Here is a 6000-nt window from a genome sequence, read left to right on the forward strand (position 1 = left end):
AGGAACACAATTGAGAAATATTTTGCAAATGAGCCCAGGAAGGATCTAAATGCTCAGTCTGAAGATGAGGAAGCACAAGCTTCTGCATCTAAAGACTCCAAGAAAAACAGAAATTGGGATCAGGCTATGACAGAGCTAAAAAAAGACTTTTGAAAATCAAATGAGGAAGTTAGAAGGAAGAACTGAGAAAAGAAATGAGAGAGATGCAAGAAAAACATGAAAATGAAGTCAGCAGCCTAGTCAAGGAAATCCAAAAAAATGCTGAAGGAAATAGCATGCTAAAAAGCAGCTTAGGTCAAATGAATAAAACAGTTCAAAAAGTTATGGAGGAGAAGAATGCTTTAAAAATCAAAATTGATCAGATGGAAAAAGAGATAAGAAAACTCTCTGAGGAGAACAAATCCTTCAGACAAAGAATAGAATTCAGGGAGATTGATGAATTTACCAGAAATCAGGAATCAATACTTCAAAACCAAAAAAATGAAAAATTAGAAGAAAATGTGAAATATCTCATTGAAAAAACAACTGATATGGAAAACAGACTTAGGAAAGATAATTTAAAAATTATCGGAATACCTGAAAGTCATGATCAGGAAAAGAGCCTTGACATCATCTTCAAAGAATTACTACAGGAAAATTGCCCTGATATTCTAGAAGCAGAGGGCAAAATAGAAATGGAGAGAATCCACCGAACTCCCCGCGAAAGAGATCCCAAAAAAGCAACCCCTAGGAATATTATAGCCAAGTTCCAGAACTCCCAAGTCAGAGGGAAAATATTACAAGCATCCAGAAGGACACAGTTCAAATATCGTGGAGCTGCAGTCAGGATCACACAGGACTTAGCAGCAACTACATTGGAAGCTCATAGGGCTTGGAATATAATATACCAGGAGGCAAAAGAGCTTAGAATGCAACCAAGAATCAAGTACTCAGCAAGGCTGAATGTCCTCTTCCAGGGAAAAAGATGGACTTTCAATGAACCAAGGGAATTTCAAATGTTCCTGTTGGAATGGCCAGAGCTGAACAGCAGGTTTGATCTTCAGATACAGGACTTGGGTGAAGCATAGAGATTGGAGGAGAAGGGGAAAATATGAGGGACTTAATGATGATGAACTGCATGTATTCCTGTATAGAAAAATGACATTGATAATACTCATAGCTAATAGAGCAGGTAGAGGGAGCTTTTATAGTTGAAGCACAGGAGAAAGCTGAATTTGAAAATAAAATATGGTGTAAAAATGGAGTCAATAGAAAAAAAAAGGGAAATGTAATGGGAGAAAAAGGAGAGGGGGAATAGGCCAAGATATTTCATATAACAAGATTTTTCTTTATTACAATGAGCTATTGCAGTGATATGGAAGGGAAGAAGGCAAGGGGGAATGAGGGAAACCTTGCTTTCATCAGAGGTTGTTAGGAGAGGAAACAGCATATATACTCAATGGGGTATAAGCATCTGGAGTAAGAAAGAGAGAAGGGGGACAGGGGGAAGGGGGGTACATGAGTGATGGAGGAGAGGATAGACCATGGGGGGAGATTGGTCAGATATAACACATTTTCTTTTTTACTTCTTGCAAGGGACTGGGACTGGATGGTCTGTCCGGGACCATAGGGCCAGGTGGATGCTGGGCCTAAGAGGTGGTAGGGGGACTCAGGATCTCTTGGCCCCAGAGCTGGGGATCTGTCTGCTACACCACTCAGATACCCTACAGCAGAGTCAGAGTGAAAGGAGAGAGAAAGTACATAGTAGTGGAGAAATATGAAAGGAGGGAGTTGCAATCAGCAATGGCAACAGTGGAAAAATATAGAAGTAACTTTTGCCATGGACTTATCATAAAGAATATGATCCACCTGTGACAGAGTTGTTGGTGTTGGAACAAAGACTCAAGCATATTTTTTATTATTTTTATTTTTTGGGGGGTCCAGGGCAAATGGGGCTGGGTGGCCTGCCTGGGGCTGTATAGCAAGGTGACCGTTTGGTATCTGAGGCCAGATTTGGACCCGGGTGCTCTTGGCTCAAGGGCCAATGCTCTGTCCACCACCCAACCACCCCTACTATTATTACTACTATTTTATTTTATTTTGGGTCTTTTTTTTTTCTTTTTTCTTTTTGGTTTTTGCAGGGCAGTGGGGTTCGGGTGGCTTGCATGTCACACAGCTGGGTGATTGTTGAGTGTATGGGGCCAGATGTGGGCTCGGGTGCTCATGGCTCCAGGGCTGGTCCTCCGTCCATTGCGCCACCTGGCCATACCTGCAATTATTACTATTTTTTTTAATTTTAATTTTTTCTCTCTCCTCTTTACTTTATCGCTCAAGCAAGTCTATATTTATGGGGGGAGGGGGTATTTCATTTTCTCTTAAACAAGAATATTTTATTATAATGTAAAAAAACATTATTTGTACAAAATGAGAATGAATATTAAATTAATTAAAAAAATGTTTCTCTATAGGATGGAATTTTTGATGATCAAAATGGTATTTACCCTGGATGAAGTGTTTTCCAAACTCATGATACCCATGTCTATGAGTTATAAGACATATAAATGTCTTATGACCCTTAAAAAGATTCAAAGGATTCCCTACAATAATTATCCTTAGAAGGCTTCTCAACATCATAATTCCTTCTTTCTCTCAAGGTTGCATATGGGTGAATATCTTTTGGGGATGATTTGTCCACAACAATATTAGTCTTTGAAAGGTATTTCTTTTTTCCAGTAAGGGGCCATTATTCCACCCATATAGGTGTGGCCTTCCTAACTCAACAGCAGCCCCAATCAAAGAAACTGTGCTAATCTTTGCCCCTAATAAACACAATATCTCCCTTCACCATAATATTGTAGGGAGTCTTTCAACTATGAAAAGAGCGACAATCCATGCTTTATCTTCTTTTCTCCATTTCAAGGGTTGACAAGAAATTTCTGTTTCCTGTCAATCTCCAATGCCTATGAGGTTAGTATAGGTGGCCTGTTTAGGTCAAGCTTGTGGCCAGTCCTGTATAGTGAACACAGTTCAATCTGCCCCAGTGTCAGTCAAGCCTAGAAAAGCAATTCCTTCTAATTGGATAACACAAAGAGGTAATAACACAGTTTTCATTGTTATTTCTGTTATAGCCCCTTTATTATCTCCTTTTCCTTACAAGAGCCTGAGAAAACATGTAACTGAGCTATACATTGGTTCTCTGTTATGTAACTATCATCATCATTAGCATTCACTATTGCAATAGAGAAAATTTTTCCACTCACATGCTTTACTAAAGGTATAATGTGAGTATATTCTGGATTTTGTGGAGCCAAAATGATTGCAAACTCCTTATCTGTTAAAGGGTGAATAGGCATTTTAGTACAAGCATGTGGAGGTACCCTAAATTTCCCAGCACTTTTAACAATCAATATTTTTGTATGGGTTGGCTTGCTGCCAAAGTTGCATACTGGTTTTTCCATTCCATTCCCTGAACTGTCATACCCCATGATTGTTTTTGAGGGGCCCAAGGGGGAGGGTCCCTTTTCCCATTTAAATTTCCTTGTTTACATTCTGATGCCCAGTGTCCTACCTTTTTACACTTTGGGAACAGAGTTTTAGGATGATATGCCTTGACCTTTCTGGGTTTAATTCCTTGAGCACTCCAGCAAGCTTTCTATAATGTCCAGGCTTTCCACAAACAAAGCAAGTCCATTTCTCTTTATTTCCCATGTGTATATTAGCAAATGCTTCTGCCATTAATTCTGCATGATACACCTGAGACCCTATTCTGTTACATCTTTAATCATTTCCTCAATGGTGGCATCTTTTATTAAGCCAATCATTGCTTTCTGACAATCAGCATTTGCATTAGCCCATGCTAATTATTTTATTAATACATCTATTCCTGCTACATTTCCTACTTCCTCCTGCAATTGGGCAAAGAAATCTACAAAACTCTCATCATTTCTTTGTCTGATAAGTACAAATAGTTCTTTCTTTTCATTTTGTATTGGAATATGTCCCCAAGCATTCTTTACACAGTTAGCAATTCTTTCACTTGTTTCTAATCCATAATTTTTTTGGTCTGCATTGTTGTGAAACTGACCTGTCCCACTTAATTGTTCATATTATATGGTGGCAACTGGACCTTGTGCATGCCTCAAAGCCATCTATCTACCCTGTTCTACAAACTCTGTCATCCAAAAGACAGATTGTACAGGTGACAAACATGCCTATCTGCTTCCAATCATTAGTTGTTGATATGGAGTATGCAAGAATATTCAATTTTAACTTGACAAAAGGTGACTTTGCACCATATTCCCTCACTGCCTTCTTTAAATCTCTGACTGCTTTTATATTTACTGGCTCATGTCTTTGCCTAAGGTTTTTTGGATTAAAAGGATCTGGCATCTAAATAACAGGATTTGACTGAAACTCAGCTCCTAAATCTTCCAAACTTTCTCCCAAATCCCTGCCCCTCTTGATGGTCTCCTGCAATGCTGAAGTTTTTTTCACTAAATGGTGCTATAGGACCACTCCTAGGTCCCTCTTCATAATACTCATTTATTTCTTCCTTCTCTATCCACTGAGGAGAATATCCCCTCCCTATACCTTCAATTTCCTCCACACCTCCTTGTTCCAACTTCCTTTCAAATATCCCTAATAGCATCCCCATGATAAACAAATTGCCTCTCCAAAGTCGTCTGCTCTGGGGTATTGCCTGGAATCTTCTTCCTTGCTTGTATGACAGCTCAAAGTCTCAGTCCTTTGTTGCGTGGATCTGCTTGGTCCATCTCTTGGACTCCTATCAGATGGCCCCAAACATGCCTTCATGCCCCACACTTGAGTGTCATTTGTTGCATGCCTGCCAGCTAACTTGGTCGTTACTCATAACTAATTATTGTCTCAGAAGAACATTGAAGAGGCAGGTGACAAAGATGACAAGTTCTCCGTTTATTTTACAGAATGGTTTACCCCCAATTCACATGGGTTCTCCAATTAGCAAATCAAACAAATGCTTTCTTGTGGACAGCACAGGCTAGTACTTCTCACACAATGATGCTATCACTGTTTAACACAATCTCCAGGAAGTGCCAAAACATAAGGAACAGATAAGAAGATCCAGAAAGCTGACCCAGAAATTAGGCCAAGGGTAAACCTGGGCAAGATGACTGACTGCTAAACCATTCCCAGTCATGCAATGACCTCTCTGTGACTCTCAACAGTCTCTTACTCTATTAAGGAATGGCTTCTGTTCTTATATGTCTCTATAGTTTCTATGTTCATGTTGGATATCAGACTTTTGTTAGTAAAATTTTCTATGACAATTTTTTTCTCCATTTAATTGTTTCCCCTCCTAGTTCTAAAATTATTTATGTAGCACAAATTATATGATTCTGTGTTTCACTATCTCAACTCTCACTCACATTGTACGATTAGGTCTTAAGAGTTTGAATAATCTTCCCCATTAGGTTAAGGGGACAATCCTGAAGGGTTGGATGATTATTTTAATGATGTCAGCTCAAGTCTTCATCCAGTTTGTTCCCTTTAATATGAATCACCACTGATTACTACCCTAGTGTAATTTGTGAAAGCCAGTTAACATTTCTCCAACATCATTTAACTAGTTGCTATCTCTAGGTAAGAATTCAAAAAGAAGAGGAAGACAGTCTGTGCTCTCAAAGATCTAATGTACTATTTGATGAGACAAGACATAGGGAATTTCAGCAGCACAAGGAAAGGCTCTGGCATACCTAGGGCACAACATCAAAGCAGATTGCATTGCATTCTCCATTTGTACAGGATGACTTGGGTCTTGAAGGATAAGAGAGACATGAAGAAATGAATATGAGGATACCTGCATTCTAGGTATGGAGGATAGCATGAATAAATACACAGAAAAGGAAAGGGCAACACAAGCAGTAGGGATACAATATGGTTTGATTGGAAGAATTTAAAAAAGAGTTGGAAAAATGGTAGAATTCCTGAATTCTTAAAATTCCTGTGAGTCAATCTGAGAAGGTAAGTACACTATTATATAAG

Source organism: Macrotis lagotis, chromosome 8 (assembly GCF_037893015.1).
Source record: "Macrotis lagotis isolate mMagLag1 chromosome 8, bilby.v1.9.chrom.fasta, whole genome shotgun sequence".
In the NCBI taxonomy this organism is placed as follows: domain Eukaryota; kingdom Metazoa; phylum Chordata; class Mammalia; order Peramelemorphia; family Peramelidae; genus Macrotis; species Macrotis lagotis.